The 17,508-nt window shown below is 38.1% G+C and overlaps 1 long non-coding RNA gene across 1 annotated transcript in view; it reads left to right on the top strand.

The window, feature by feature from the left end:
* Nucleotides 1–17,508, top strand: part of LOC140620394 (uncharacterized) — a 36,054-nt gene that overhangs the window by 11,612 nt on the left and 6,934 nt on the right. Inside the window, exon 2 of the long non-coding RNA XR_012020186.1 lies at nt 6,813–6,951. This is a non-coding gene — a long non-coding RNA (uncharacterized lncRNA). The remainder of the gene's footprint in view (nt 1–6,812; nt 6,952–17,508) is intronic.

Here is a 17,508-nt window from a genome sequence, read left to right as displayed (position 1 = left end):
GAAATTTGACCTGACTATCCTTATGATTGTACAGGGTCTGTTGGGAAGCATCTAGATTTCATTCAGAGAACCAGAAGCCAAACACTGAAAACAATGGAAGAGAGACAATAATTTTTCTAGACTTTAATCATTAAAATGGAGACATGTATTTATACTCTGCTTTATTTTAGAAATTCCATTACTAATGAGGAAATTGTGCATATATTTCTCTGTCATTGACAGCTTTCACACAGTACAGGCTTACATCTTACATTTTCTTTTGTAATACTGCAGTTAACCATTAAAGTTGAGAAGTGGAGGGTTTAAAACCTTAATGCATTTACAAATGCATTTTCTTATTTATACCCTGAGAGATTTGGAAATTGAAGGCTGAAAAATTCTTATTTTAGGATCCTACTTTTATTTTAGGATTATAAAATTTCCTGTGGTTGCATATATTTGGGTACATTTTTTCACCTTGTTTCAATTACAAGTGTTAAATGAAGGTGAAATTCTGGACCTCCCTTAAGATGGCAAAGACTTTGACTCCTTCTTCAGCACTTTTATGAACATTGTGTTGTAGGGACTTACTCAGCCGACAGCAACCATGAAAATTTTATAATAGCAAGGCCCAGGTGGGTCATTTTTCTGGTAGAAGATCTAAAGAAGAGAGGACAGCTATTTTTGTCACTGATGTGTCAAAGTTACAATTAAGAAGGGTTTTGACAGGACGACCAGGAATGATGGTGAATCTTCAGCTTTCTCACACAGAAAATCATCCCTTAATAGAGATTCAACTCTTCTTCGGTTCTGTTAATGAATTCCTTGGGAAATTTTCTCCAGAATATAGGACTGTTATAGGACCATTTCCATTTCTTATGATAATAGGCTATAGGAAACTTCTACAGAATGAAGGTATAGTCAAGTATCCTCAGTGGTAATTTTGGAATTAAAATTACTTATTCATACTCTTGATCTCAAATGTAATTAGTTATGGATGATCTAAGATTAGGTGTTTGACGAAAATTTCTTATCTGCTTTGAAGATTTCCTGTACATTTCCATTCCTCTTCATGCAGTCAAAGGTGACACGGACGTGTTTTTACACTCCTTGGGTGACAAAGACCCTGACCTTCTTACACATGGTAAAGAAGAACTAAAGGAGCTAGGAAAAAGTCATGGCAAATGAACAAAAACTGTCTTTAGTAGAAAACTATCTTTATGTAGCACCAATTGTCCAGGGAAAGATTCTTAACATTATAATAATGCACTTATGGAACATTTTCTAAGGATTCTGAGCACTGAACAGCATTCTCAGGAATCCATATTGTGTCAAAACCCAGCTTCACCATTTATTTGCTGTGCAACCTTGGGCAGGTTACTTAACATTTTTGTGTCATTCTTTCATCATCAGTTAACGGGGCTATTGATAATCTTGACCTAACAGGGTGTCATGGGCTGATTTATGTCTCAAAAAAATCCATATGTTGAAGTCCTAATTCCCAATACCTCAGAATGTGGTTGTATTCAGAGGTAGGGTCTTTTAAAAAGTGACTAATTTACCATGAGGCCATTAAGGTGAGCCCTAATCCAATTTAACTGGTGTTTTTATATAAAAAGAGGAAATTTGTACACACTGCGGGACATGGGAGATGAGCACACTGATGAAAAGCTGTGTGACGATATAGCAAGAAAGCTGAAATCCACAAGTCAAGGAGAAAATCCTCAGGAGAAACCAATCCTGCCAACACCTTGATCTTGAACCTGTCCTCTAAGACTATGAGAAAAAAAGATCTCTGTTGTTTAAGTCACCCGGTCCCCAGCATTTTGTTACAACAGCCACAGCAAACTAATATATAGGTTATCATAAGGATGAATAAAGGTTCATGAGTTTCACTATTATTTAGTTTGTAGGATCTGTTATCTTACTTTCCACTTATATCTTCTAAATCTGTCATGAACATGGAGTAAAAATCTATAGATTAAATTATTCTACTCTATCAATACTCAAGTATGCTTTTGCAAGTATTTATCATGCCTGAGCTTCAGTTTCCATGTCCATAAAATGGGGAGACTGCGTTTTGTAATCTCTAAGAACATCATGTTCATCTGAAATCAGTGATTTAAAAATGGATTCAAAGGTTGCCTGGGTGGCTCAATCAGTTGAGCATCTGCCTTTGGCTGAGGTCATGATCTTGGGGTCCTGGGACTGAGCCCCATGTTGGGCTCCCTGCTCTTAGCAGGAAGTCTACCTCTCCATGGCCCTCTGCCACCCCCATCCCACGTGCTCTCTGTCTCTGTCTCAAATAAACAGATAAAATATTTTTTAAAAAATAATAAGTAAATAAATAAAAGTAAAAATGGATTCAGGTCTGGTGAAAGAAGCTACTCTAAGGAGTCTGGTTTAACAGTTAGGCCTGGGCTGGAAGAAAAGCAGAAAGAATGATTATCCTTATGGCTCACCAGCTCAGGGAGAGGCCTTCAGACACCCCTCTGGAGGCCTCAGCTCAACCTGGGTCTCAGGTAAGCAAAGAAGAGAGGTTGCATGACATTCCACTAAGCTGAAGGAAGGATGAAAACAAAGTATAAGAGCACCTGTGTGGTTCAGTGGTAGAGCATCTGCCTTTGGCTCAAGTCATGATCCTGGAGCCCTGAGATCGAGTCCCCGCATTGGGCTTCCCGCAGGGAGCCTGCTTCTCCCTCTTCCTATGTCACTGCCTCTCTCTCTGTTTCCCATGAATAAATAAATAAAATCTTTAAAACACACACAATAAACACACACAAACACCAAAAAAACAAAAAACAAAAAAACCAAAGTATAAAATTAAGGGTTGGGCAGAGTGAATAACATTTTATTTAAAAATCCCTGGATGATATCAAATATGAAAAAGGAAACTTAACCAAAAGAAAAAAAAAAAGGACTTGAAAATTAGCTGAGGAGCCATTGCTAACATTTTAGGAAAAGAAGGACATAGAATAAGAGACAAGAGAATGTGGAAATGGGTGGCAAAAATAGAACATTTTATAAATAGCCACGTGCAACTCACAGACAGTTAATATCCAATATACTTAACTCTGGCCACATAGCTCAACTTCTTCCCAAAATAAGATGTATTATTGGAAAATGGGACATAAAAAAAATTGGCTCAAATGAAGAAAAGCTGTTTGCATTTGGTTTACATTTTAGCACATTTTAAATCTCCCTTCACATAAATAGAAAATAATTAACACAGAGATATATCACCCAAGTAATAAGCATGAAATGCAGAGATTAAATTTTTTTAATTCAAATTCAACCCTGGAAGATAAACACAAGCTCTGAGCTGCACACTCAGTTATTCTTCTTCAATTTTAATTTAGAGTATCTGTCTGCTCTTAGCCATCTGAAAATATCATTCAATTTTTTTCTGTAAAGTGAGAATGCATTTGGGAGGCTTTGCTCCCCGAGCAACCTCTCAGAGGGGTCCACTTTCAAACTTCTGCTCCATCACTGTAGAGAAAAATATAAAGTTATCTCTAGACCTAGCCATCATTGGCTAGGGAAATGATTACTCCAGAGACATTTAGTTCTCCTCCCTCACAGCCCAAAGCATAATTTCTGCTAAACAGAAATGAAGCCAAGCTCCAGCTCTCTCCAGATGGTTTAGGATATTTTATCAATGGGAAAAAATAAAAAACATAGGTAGAGATGTGTACAGTTCTCATAAAATGCACAAGTTACTAATTCAAGTAAAGCCAAAAAAAATTCTAGAATCCCATTTTCATGCTTCAACCCTTGCTACCTTACTGAATAGGCTTTTAATGAAGACAAGTCTAACAGTTTTCAGATCTGGCATATTTTCTTTAATATGTACCTTTTGTGGACAATTTAAAGGGGAGGGACTAGAAGCAACTGAAGTCTCCCACATTTTTATTTTAAAAACAAAAACCCTGTGCATCAAAAAGAAGATTCCAATCACAGACAGCAGACTGGGGCTCTCATCCTGATTTTTCCACCAAAGAACTGTGTGATCTTAGCCAAGGCACATAGATGCCAAACATTTCCATCTCCATCTCTTCATCTATCAATGAGAAGTTTATCTCTAGAAGCCCTTCCAACTCTAATATTCTTGACTCTCCAGCAATTGTATCTTCTTCTCTTCATCCTCCTTCCTTGGTCAATTGCCCTGAGCTCTGCACCAGACAGTGCAGACACAGCATCTTTTCTACCTGCAAGCAGTTGTAGCTGAAAGGCAGCCCGTGAGTGTCCAGAAGCTAAAAGTGAAGTTGTCAGTGTGTTCAGTGTGTTCATGTGTGTGTTATTGCTGTAAAGTTAAGTTTTAAGGAAGAACTGCAGACGAAACATACAAAAATCATACAGAAAATTCTTCTAAAAACAAGAACAATAGGGCAATGCAGCCCTCCGAAGAGTTCCATATTTGCAAAGCTACCATAATTAACAGAACAGCACTGCTGCACGGATAGATAGGGAGACTGGAAGGGAAGAGAGAGTCCAGAAATAAATCCACTTACAGAGGAGATTTTAGTTAGGAGCAAGGGTGGCTTTGCATATTAGTGGGCACAAGATGGACATCTGCATCAGCAAGTAGCCACTGGGAAAAAAAATAAGTTAGATCGCTAACTTCCTCTTTATTCGGAAGTAAATTCCAAGAGTCTGAAAGATTTCCACATTAAAAAACAACAATGCAACATTTATAAGCAAGTAAGAAGAAGCCCTGGGAAATTACTTTCATTATCTCAAAGTTGGAAAAGTCTTTCTTATTAATAAAGAGTCAAAATCTAGGAGCCATTTAAAAGGGGGAGGTCTTTAAAATAAATAAATAAATAAATAAATAAATAAATAAATAGATAGATAGATAGATAGATAAATAAATAAATAAATAAATAAATAAATAAATAAATAAATAAATGGAGGAGAAGGGATTCAACTGCATTAAATTATTTTCCAATTGTCTATGTTGGAAAAAAAAAAACACACATGACAGTTTAAAAAAAAAATCTGTCATTACCGGGAAGTAGGAGAAAAACAACCTTGTCTTGTTAAAGCTCATGGAATTTAGCTCAAGACAGAGGCAGGGCTCTGCTACATCTGAGCAAGTGTCCAAGCTTCAGGTTTTAAGAGGCTTGAAATGAAGCCGCAGAGAGCATGAAGACCTGCCAAGTTGCAGGCTTCATTTCAAGAGAAGTGAGAAGCCACTAAAGCATTGTAAAAAGGCTTATTCAGAATTGTATTTTTGAAAGACCGCTGTGGCTGCAAAGTAGACCATGAGTTGGGGGAGGGGGGAGGGCAGGAGTAGTCCTGGGCTTGGAGATAAGCAAGCATCATTGAGACACATAGGGACGGGATTAGGAATGGGGTTTGTGCAGAGGAGGAAAGAGCTGAGGGTAAGGCCTCAGCCTCCTGCTTGAGCAATTTAAGTGGATGTTGAGCAAGAAAACACCAGACTGGCAAGATTCAGTTAATCGTCACAATAATATTATGAGGTAGAAATCACTATTCTCGTTTTACTGATGACAAAATCAAGGCTGAGAGGGGTTAAGCTAAGTTCAAGATCACAGAGCAGACAGTCAAGCCATTGACCACAGAGTTGATATTCTTACCTTACTATGCTGAAATGATGGTTCCGGGTCTGCTGACTCCACCTCTTCCTCCAACTGGGAGATACTGGAGGCTACGGGAAGGGTCATAGTGAGTATTGGAAAGCAGACCGTCCCTAGAGCCAGAGTCTCCTGGATCCCAGTGACACCACAATATTCCTTCAATACCATTTATCCCTGGTGCTTACCTCTGAAGGCACAGAGATGGTTGGGGCAGCAGGCAGCCTGGAGCATCAGGGGTGCTCGCTGGAAGGGGTGGTGGGTGTGGGTGTAGTTTGGAGCCTGCCAGGACCCCCCAAGCATGCTGATCTCCAGGGTCCCCCACGTGCAGACATTCAAACCTTCAAAAAGACAGATTGAGAATCTCTCTATTAAATGCCTGATGCTGATTCTAATATCTTTCCAGGCTTTATCTGACATTGCTTTTTTGCTCCACGCTTACAGCAGGCCCGAGGCATAGTCTCTCCTGGGCTGGGAGGGGACTGATGTGCGACCCCCCATGTGCCCTTGACCAAAAAGAGGAGGAGTAGGAGGTAAGAGCTCTAAGCTTAGGATTCCGACAGACTAGGCTCAAATCCTGGCTTGCCACCCCTGACTCCATGGCCTTAGCTGAGTTCTGAAGATGAGGTCATATTTTATAGGGATTTGGAAAATATTTTATAGCACCTTCCACATGGCAAGCATTCAACAAATGGTGGCCATTATATTTATTAAACTATACTATGTGTATTATATATTTATATGTATTTCAATACTCCAAATATTATTTCCTCTCATATCATTTTATATTATCATGTGTATTACAATTTGTATTAATTCCGCTAGAATTTGGCAGCTTTGAAAGGGAAAAGGCAGTCACAAAGGGCCCGAAGGCTGTGGGTGGAAGGGAAGTGCTGGGATCCTGCCCAGACCATAGTAAGTGGGGAGGCTGAGTTTCGGTGCCAGCATGTCTAGGGGCCCTCCAGCTCATCCCCTTCCACAATCTCTTCAGCATCCATCCCTACCCCTACCTCCCAGGCTCCTTTTTCTTCCCAATTCTGCTCCTCGGCCAATCTCTCCATGCATAAACTGCCACTACCTTCTGAAACTGTTCTGGAATTATAGAAACCCCATTCTGGTCCTCCACACCTTTCCTGGACCTAGCAGTTAACACAGTGGGCAACACAGACACCCTCAGGGGGCCGTCCCATGACTACGACACGTTCCTTCACTCACCAAGTCTCTGTTTTCTTTCAGTGCTGATACTGGACCGCAGAAGACAGCACTTTCCATGGAACACAGAACTGACACCCTCCTCCACACAGGATGAATGATTTCAGCAAACGCTCAGCAAACATTAACTAGTTTTATTAAAGCATCCAATCTCCTTTAACAGGTTTGTATTTCAGAATGATAGAAGACATTGAAGTTTTATTACACTTTTTAAAGCCAAAAATAACTGGTTAGTGCAATTTTTTTAAATTTTTTTTATTATTATTTTTTTTTACCATATAAAGTACAGGAGCTTTCGTTCCATTCACAGTAACTTCACATTGATTGGAACTTCCTACGTCTCATGAAGTGGAGTCAGTGAGGCCAGGGTCCTCATGGGGCTCTGTTCCTAACTAACAGATCTTAGCCGGCTTATTTCACTTTCCTGATCTCAGGAAATCTTTTAAGTGAAGGGTGTGAGCTAAGAACATCTCTCATACCAGAAGTGTCTTTCGCTGAAGACATAGCTATAAGGATATGCAAGCCCACGCGGCCCTAGCACATAAGGTGGGCTTCGTAAATGCTTATGGAATAAGCAAACAAATCTCAATGTGTAGATTTAAAACAAGGAGACACAGAGCTGAAAGGATTTAGCCAAGATCAAGGACCCCTTCAGTGACAAGGCCAGGACGAAAATTCATCACTTGATGTGGAGTTCCAAATTCAGCCCTGTCCCTAACTCGCTTACCAATTCTTGGTCTAAAACCCCCAGTCAGAAGAAAATGGAAACAGGACAGTGCATTTCTTTTAGCATCAATTGCTTTATTATCTCCAAGCCCAGTTTAGTTCTGTTTCCATAGCTCCTGGGAACATTGACTTTTTGATCTGAAGTAAATCTTAATTCTCTCTTTCCCCTTTCTAAAACAAATGCAAAGTAACCATTTCATTGCTCTAGTATTTCTTTATAATCTGAAATGAGCCTTTGAAAAACCAATTTGGTGAAGACATGCTATCTTTTATCTGTATTATGTTCATGATTTGAAAACTCCTTATTGAGACAGTTTTCACAATATTCATTTTTTATTTCTTTGAGCTCTACGCCTGATAATTTTCATAACTGTCTCAGGCTCCCTTGTTTCCAGTTCTTGTGTATTTTGTAAGCTTCCCATGTGTGTCCTGAGTTGTTCTTCATTTCCCTTCTAGACCAGATGGGTTTCTACAGTTCCTTTATACCGTCATTATAACCACTAGTAGTTTTATTTCTGTAGTTGCGGTCTCTCTAACTCCTTTTATGTTTAGACAGATGTGGTTTTGCTTTGTCGCCTTGAAATGATTAACGGCCCAGGATGAGATATCTCCCTAACAAAACAACTTACTTTTTTTCTGAGGTTCGTTTGGAAATCCATGAACCATGTCCATGAACAATAAGAGGGAAATTGAATTAAGCAGTTCCACTCTTTGGCCAATTTTCCCCTTCTTTGTATTTATTCTCAAAGAGCTCAAAATGAGGTATTTATCTGTTATGGAAATGAAATTATTTTTCTGATTATCCCAGATTATTTTTCATTCAGTTATTTTGTTGTGACTCTTCAGGATCTCTCCTAAAATTAGCAGGTAGTGAGGTCCAGGGCTTGTAGCTGTCAGTGCGTAACACAGTGGACCAGGGGCTTCCACTCCCCATCCACCACCACCTGGACACTCTCCCAGGACCAAATGCCACAGGAGCTGAGCCCTCATCAACTTTCATGGAGTTCTGCTGAAGGCCAACAACCTCTCTAGGACACCATCTGGAGAGGAGTCCATTTCCCAAGAACCATTCCTGGAATTTCAAGATAAGGACAAACAAGAGGACTGGCAAGTTTGGTTTGAAGCAAAGGTATATACATTGTGTGGCATTTATTAAGATAGGTAGCCTATGGCATAGCCAAGTATGGGATATTGGGCATCAGGTATGAAGCTCAGGACAGCAATGTGGGTGGAAACATATAGATAAGCTAATCAATGATGATACAAAAGATATTTGGAACTTGAGGAGAAGCTCTCAGAGAGCAGGAAGGCCTGTAAGAGCACCCTGAGGACCACCAGTATTTCTGTAAGCAGTGGGTAACCCAATGGAAAGCAAAAAGGAACAATCTGAGAAATAGAGGTAAAATAAGAAGAATATAATACCACAGAGGGAAAATAGAAGAGAGTGAATGAAGAAAGAAAGCATTGCTAAGAATGTGAAATGCTGCCAAAAGATAAAGACAGAGATGTGTCCGCTGGATTTGTATTGAGATGTAATCCATATACCATCAAATTCATCCTCTTAAAGCTTACAATTCAGTGATTTCTACTATATTCACAAGGCTATGCAATCATCACCACAGTATAATTACAGAACATTTCCAACACTCCCAAAAAGAACCTGTATATGGTTAGCAGTCAGTTCCCATGGCCTCCTCCCCACAGTCCCTACCACTGACTTTCTGTTTCAATGGATTTGCCTATTTGGGACATTTTTTTTTTAGAGATTTTATTTACTTATTCATAAAAGACACAGAGAGAAAGAGAGGCAGAGACATAGGCAGAGGGAGAAGCAGGCTCCATGAAAGAAGCCCAATGTGGGACTTGATCCCGGGACCCTGGGATCATGACCTGAGCCAAAGGCAGATGCTCAACCACTGAGCCACCCAGCTGTCCCTATTTGGGACATTTCAAATAAATAGAATCATATATGTGTCTCCTTTCATTCCTTCAGCATATTTTCAGGATTCATCCATGTCACAGTATATATCACTATTTCATTCCTTTTTATGGCTGAATACTATTCCATCCATACCAACTCATGTTTAAAGCAGGGCTGGTCCCTTGTACTCAAAAAGATGTGAACCCCTCACCCCACTGGGAGGTAGAAAAAAGATAAGTAAGCAAGCTTTTTCTTCTTCCTAAGATTCAATACAGCTACCTATCATGAGAAGCTCTGCTCTCCACTGCCTATTTAAGGTGGGGTCAGTGATTATTACCAATCACATCAAGAGTGTGCAGAGGGAGGGGTGCCTGGGTAGCTCAGTCGGTTAAATGTCCAATTCTTGATTGTGACTCAGGTCATGATCTCAGGGTCCAGGGATGGAGCTCCACATTGGGTTCCACACTCCACGTAGAGTCTACCTGAGATTCTTTCTCTCCCTCTGTTTCTGCCCCTTCCCTCACATGCTGTCTCTAAGTAAATAAATTAATTAAATTAAAAATATATATATTTTATGAAGAAGTAGAAGGCTGCAAGAGGATTCAGAGACTTCAGAAGGCATATATAATGTGTACTCTTATGCACTTTATGTTTTCATACATTGTTTAAAAATTATTTTGTTGATAGTATTTTAGGTTTCTTTTAATTTGGCATTGTTAGGAATAATACTGCTAATACAAGTCTTTTCATGGACATATGTTTTCATTTCCCTTGAGTAAATATCTAGTGGTATGATTTTTGGATCATAGACAGTGGTACCTTTACTTTTGTAAGAAATGGGCACAAGGTTTTCCAAAGTAGTTGCCTGATTATATCCTCCCGCAGGAGAAAGGTTTAATTGCTCTGTATCTTCCTCAACACTTGGTTTTGTCAGTTTTTTTAATTTAGTTAAGTGGTATCTTGTTGGGGTTTTAATTCACATTTCTCTGATAACTTGATGTAGGGCATCCTTTTGCTGCTTATTGGACATTTGTAGTCTTTATTTTTTTTAATGTTATCTGTTCAAGACTTTCATCCATTTGCTAAAAGAATCGTCTTACTATTGAGTTCTGACAAGACATTTGTCAGATATACATATTGTGAATATTTTCCCCTAGTCTGTGGCTTGCTTTTTCATTGTCTTCACAGTGTTCTTGAAGAGCAGAAGTTTTTAATTCTGATAGACTCTAATCTGAATTCTTTTCTATTAGTATTGGTCTTTTGCATCTAAGAAATACTTGTCTACTCCAAGGTCATGAAGATTTTCTCCTATTTTTTTTTCTTTCTTAGCTTCTGCTTCTAGGACAAATACATGTCAAATTAAATTTTATATACAGTGTGAGGTATGGGTTGCAGTGCATTTTTTTATTCAGTTAAACCAGCTCCAACTACGGGAACATTATCTTGTTCCACATTGAATTATTTAGGCATCATTGTTGAAAATCAGTTGAGCATATATGTGTGAATCTATTTCTGGACTCTATTGTATACATGTACCCAGTATCCCACTGTCTTTAGGTTAAGTTTTGTTTTGTTTTGTTTCATTTGCGGTTAAGTTTTGAAATGAGGTAGTTTGGATCCTACAACTGTTTTCCTTTTTCAAAATTAGTTTGCATTGCCATATAGATTTTAGAGTCAGACTGTAGATTTCTACTCCTGCCCCCCAAAGAAAGCCTTTTAGAATTTTTTTTTGATAGAAACAATAGAATTTTATTAAGCAAGGGTACAGAGAAAGCTCTCAGAAGTGAGAGGAGTGCCAACAGGGTTGCCCCTGTTGGAATTTCTTTAATGGAAATTGTTAAATCTATGCACCAATTTGGGGAGATATGATATCTTATCAATATTGAGGTTTCCAAAAATATGAACGTAGTATATATATCCTCATTTATGTAAACCTGATTAAATTACTCCCAGCAATATTTTATAATTTCAGGATAGTGGTCTTACACATGCAGTACATTAAATTTTGAAAATGTTCAATTCCATTAAAAAAGATGAAAATGCTTGTAATTTGTAAAACATTGGCAAAGACTTTTAAAGTATTTTAAGTATAGATAACTTAGCAAGCAAAATCTCTGTTAGAACAGACAATTCACAAAATGTTAAGATTCATAAAATGTGTTAGATAAAGATACATAGTTACAAAGTAGCGCATATATGTGCTAAAGATAGGTAAAAAGGGTGGAAAGAGTAAAAAATGCCTAATGTTCATGCAGCACCTGAATACTACATATTCATAATACACTAAATACACTGGAGGTGCTAAATATTCATCATATATTAAACATGTATGAGGCATATACAGTAGTAAATATAAAAGAAGCTCAAAATATTCAGGATACACTAAATATTTATGAGCACTCAATATTCGAAAGGCCTTAATTCACCACCATCAGTGACATCCATGGTGACCTCAAAAAAAACAGACCCTATGCCTGTTTGACAAGCTAATAGCACACTACACTGATGGCCAGGTTTTATTGTGCCTTCATCTCTTCAATTGAGCAAGGGCGTGTCACTGGTCCAGTGTTTGAGTCCTCTTGCTCAAACCTCATTTCTTGTTCTTATAACCATGTCATCAGTGGAGAAGGCTGATAAGGCAGAACAAGTGAACATAGCATGGCCCAGAATGTGGCCCTTCCATTTGCCTGCAAACTCTCCAAAGTGTGTTAAAATACCCAGTTACCTTTTTCCTTGCTTTTTTTTTTTTTTTTGCTTTGTGTTGTTAATTAATTACATAAACCAAGTGATCTGTGGCTTTTTATTTTTTGTTTTTATTTGAGACAATTTCTTAGAGAAGTTTTAAGTTTATGGCAAAATTGAGGGGAAGATACAAATATTTCCCTTATCTCTCCCTGCCCCCACACTTGCGAGTCTCCCCCACAGTGTGTACATATGTTACGATTAAAGAAGCTGTACTGACACATCATAATCACCCAAACTCTGGTAACACAGTGATTCTCTTTTGGTATTTTACATTTTATGGGTTTGGACAAATGTATAATGACATGTATCCATCATTACAGTATCATACAGTATTTTCACTACACTAGAAACCCTCAGTGTATCACCTATTCATCCCTTCCCCTGCACCAACCCCCTTGCAACCACTGTTTTGTTTTTTGTTTTGTTTTGTTTTGTTTTCACGACTCCATAGTTTTGCCTTTGTCAGAACGTCATATACTTGGAATCATACAATTTGTAGCCTTTCAGATTGTTCACTTTTCAGGCTGTCCAGCTTCTTACTTGTCGTTAGGACAGAGGAGCACTTTCCTAGCTCCTTACATGCAGAACTGGAAATCTGAAGTCCCAGATTTTGTGATTTGGGCTTTAATTTGATGTTTCAACTTAACCTGTGAGCCCTTCTGTTACCTGTGGGATATCTTAAAGATAATTTTCCAAGTGGAAGTATATCATTTGTTCATTTACTCCTGGGTGTTTACTGATTTCCAGTGTCATTGTGAATGCAATTTATTATTTAATTTTCCAATTATTTGGTGCTAGTACATAGAAATGGTACCATTTTTGTATACTGATTTGCATATTGATAATTTTGTATATATCCTGTGACCTCTTAAATTCACTTGTTAACTTTGAAAGGTTTTTCTTATTTTGGTAGATTCCTTATGATATTCTATATATGCAATTGTGTCATCTGTAAGTAAAGATAGTTTTCTCTTTTGCTTTCCAATCTATGTACCTTTTTTTTCCTGCTTTATTTCATTGACTAGAAAATAGTGTTGAACAGAAGTGATGAGTGGGCACTTTTGCCTTGTTCCCTGTCTTAGAGGGAAAGTGTTCAGTATATCACCACTAAGATGTCAGACATATCAAGTTGAGAAATATCTGTTCTGGTCCCATATGGCTGAGAATTTTTATCATGAATGTGTGCTGAATTTTATGGAGTGCTTTTTCTACATCTATTGAAATGATCATATAGTGCTTCTCTTTCATTCTAATAATATGGTGAATTAAGGTGATTGATATTTTTAAATTTTGGATCACCTTTTTATTCCTGGTATAAACCTCACTTCATGATGTATTTTCATTTTTATATATTGCTAGAATAAACTTGTTAAAAATTTGTCAAGGATTTTTGCATCCAAGTTCATGGAGAATATTGATCTGTAATTTTCTTTACATTAATACGTTTTCCAGGTTTTGATATCAGGCTTACGATGGTCTCTTAATATGAATTAGGATGTGCTTCTTCCTCTATTTGCTGAAATAGCTTTGTAATATTGTTATTATTTTGTTTTTCTTCTTTATTAACTGACAGATTTCATCAGCTAAGTCATGGGGCCTGAAATTTTCTTTATGGGAAGGTTTGTGGTAATGAATTTAACTTATTTAATGACTACAGAACTAAAGTTTCTATTTTTTCTTGAGTGAGCTTTGGTAATTTGTGCTTTTCAAAGACTTTGCTAATTTTATATAATTATTAAATTTACTGGCATGAAGTTTTTCTTAATATGCCCTTATGATTTAATCTAAATGTCTATAGGATCTATAGTGATTTCCTCTCTTTCATTCTTAATGTTGTCGATTGGTGTTCCTTCTCTCTTTTCCATATCGGTCTTGATCAGAATTTATTAAGCTTATTAATATTTTCAAATAGCTGATTTTAATTTGTCAGTTTTTCTCTAGTCTGTTTGCTTTGTTTTCTGGAGACATTTGATTTTAGATCTTTGTCATCAGCTGGAATCTCTAAAAGTAGGTGATGAGCTGGAGTTTTCTGTGCAGAGTATTTGTTGGAATCTGCAACTGTGAATAGAAAGGAAGGGGAGTGAGCAGGATTGGGCAGAGGGAAAAGTCAAACTGTACTGAGCCTTGACAGAGCTTCAGCCTACCCGATAGGGAGCTCTGATGCATAACATGGCTTGTTAAAGTTCCCACACTGGGCTGAAGGGGCCAGGTCTTTATGCCTCTGCCTCAATCAGTAATTAGATGTGGAACACATTGGGAAGGGCATGCTTTGAGTGAAGTAGTTCTCTGCATATGTGGCAAATATGAAGGCCCACTTCTGACAAGCTGGGCAAGTCCTTCTTTGAAAAAGAGTCTGATAGAGTACCTCCATGTTCACCATAGTTTTGACTTTCATCCAGTCTCATTAAGTGGAATGTTTGGTCCATTTACATTTACTATAATTATTAATATAGTTGGGTTTTAATCTATCCTTTTTTTTTGCTTGTTTTCCATTAGTTCATATGATTTTTGTTGTTTCTATTCTTCCTTTCCTGCTTTCATTTGGGTTAATCAAATAATTTTTAATATTCCATTTTATTTTTTATACTGGCTTTTTAGCTATGCTTCTTTTTATTTTCTTAATAAGTGCATCTTTAATTCATTACAAACCACTGTCAGGCCTCCACTTCTAGCCATAATGGGGTAACACGGATTGTATTTATCATCCTACCTGAAACAACTGAAAACCAAACAAAATACATGAAACAAGTTTTCAGACATTGGGCACCAGGCAGTGCTGCCTATTAGCCAATTCCTGAGACTTACCTTATATGTCTTAGAGATTTAGAATGGGAGATTTACAATTTCAGAGATTTTACAGTGGGAGAGTCAGTCTGTTGATTATTAAACTTTGTCATTAATAATAACTAATATTGACACAGTACTTTCACAACAACTTTTATTACTCAGTATTTCTTAATTGAGCTGAGCAATTGGATTTGAGTCATTTAATCTGATCCTTATATAAAGAAGAGTTTCTTCAGGCTATGAGGAGAGTGTGAACAGACTTTACAGCCTAGGAGCACCTACTGTGTTCCAACCATCTTACTTCAATATCTTTGTCTAATTCCTCATAACAATCCTGTGAGGAGCATATTGTTATCCACAGCCATCAAAAGGGGGTATGGGACTCAGAGAAGTTTATCCAATGGCAATTTATCCAATGTTACTCAGTCAATAAGTGAGGCTTGATGGTCAGACACCAAGTCCAGTGTTCTCCTCCTGTTAACCTTTACTCTCCAGCTTTTTCCTCCCCACAACCACTTAAGGCAGGTTTCCAAGGTTCTAGGAGAGTTAACAACCTGACCAAAGTACCCAGGAAGTAAGTGTTTGATGCAGGTATTTTTGTCTTCAGATTTGGATGGTAGCAAAAAGATTGATTATCAAATGAAGCCCATTTCTACTATATACCCTTCAGTCAAGAGAATTATTTTGTTATAATTCATTTCTGAAAACCTGTCCACATCTGTGACTTTGATTTCAGAAATTCTTTGCAGCTATTGACACTGATACATTAAGACAAAATGTGCTCCAGGATATTTTGCTAAACCACATAGTTAATATTGTAGATGGATAAAATAATGCATCTGATGTCATTTCAATTTTTTCTTTGATTGTTTGTGATCATCCTGATGGTTTAGTAATAGAGACTGCAGATGGCAGCTGTAATACACATACACTCTCTCTTTCACACACACACACACACACACACACACACACACACACACCAGAAGCAGGGCTTGATTGAGGAAGTATTTGATGCTCATCAGCATTCATCATCCACTTACCACTGTGACATATTCTAGGAAGAGAGGAATTATATATCCTGTTCTCTCCATATCCATTTTTCCAGAGTCTTCTCACTAAGCACACCAACTAAAGAAATATTACAGTAGTATAGGAGGTCATGCCCTATCTCCTGATGCATCAGGCTAGAGGATTCCCTGGTGGGGGTAAGAGAAAAATAAATAAAAATGTGAGGTTTATGAATTGTCTCTCTTCTGGAATGTGAGTGAAACTGTCACTTGGTGATGAATTTGACTTCTCGGCTGCTGGGATGCTCCAAACAAAGAATGATTACTGGATGTCACTTGGCACTAAGTTTAAGGCAGACAGTAAACCTTGATTAAGCAGAAACATAAACCCATCCAAATTTTTTATAGCTTATAACTTGGGGGGAGAAACTATGGTCATAAGGAAACCAGATTATTTTAAGATTTATTCAAAAAATTACTGTGCCAGTCATGCCCTGGGGTTAGTGAAAACTTGGCTGTATTTCCTATGCATTTTCCAGAAGAAACCAGGGCAGGGGTCTTGATGTTATGATGACTGCAAGGCATTACAGTAGCTTCAACCTTCAAAGAAAGATTCCATTTTGCTCAGAATATTGCACTTACTAAGCTACTAAGACAGAAACACCGAAACACACACTTTGGACAGACTTTACAGCAACAAAACGAACTGTGCAGGCTAACCCATTAAATAATGTTATTCTTTCATCAAAAAATATCAGTTTCTCCACCTTCTGCCTCTTATTTTCTAAAGCAGAGAAAAATAAAATGTCTAGGTGGATGAAAGATTAGCAGCCCTAAGTGGTAATGGGCCCTACTTCACATGCATGGGGCTTCTGCTGAGGAAGACACTTGTCTCCTCTAGTTATGATAGCAGGTTGGGCTCCACTGCCATTTCTGATATTGCTTTGGAGGAGCTATATTTATTATACATCATGCATGTATTTATTCATTTATGGCAAACATCTTTGGAGCAGGCACTCTGAGATAGTCAAATGAGCAAAACACAGATGAGCTCAAGGTCCAAATAAGGATCTAAGTTTATAGTCAGATACACTTCAGTTCATTGGGATGGGCAAGGACCCATCTCACTGCATCGAGACTAACAGTGCCCTTGGGGCTGCAGATAAGATGTGATCAAGCAAAATTTTATAAAAAGTCAATAGGGATGGGTCTTGAACAAAAATGGGAATTCTTCAGGCATTTGGAAGAGCAACAAATTGCCCTTACCCAGGGCCATTCCCCAAGCAAAGTGATCCATCTTCGTGTCCTTCTGATTCTTACCCCAGCCAGGGGGCAACAGGCTGTCCACATGCACTGTCACTATGGCTTACTCATTTTACCTCTTCTTAGGGAAATATCCTCTTGGAGTAGGAAGAATGAAAGATGTGATGATGGCAGGTGGCAGCCACTATGAGATGGCTGTGGGTCCCCACAGCCACAGGGGTCCTTGGAGGCCACAGGCTAAGAACACAGCCATTAGTGCTACATCTGATTT

Source organism: Canis lupus, chromosome 28, assembly GCF_048164855.1.
Source record: "Canis lupus baileyi chromosome 28, mCanLup2.hap1, whole genome shotgun sequence".
NCBI lineage: Eukaryota > Metazoa > Chordata > Mammalia > Carnivora > Canidae > Canis > Canis lupus.
Note: the sequence above shows the minus strand (reverse complement) of the source record. Positions and strands in the feature narration are given on the sequence as shown.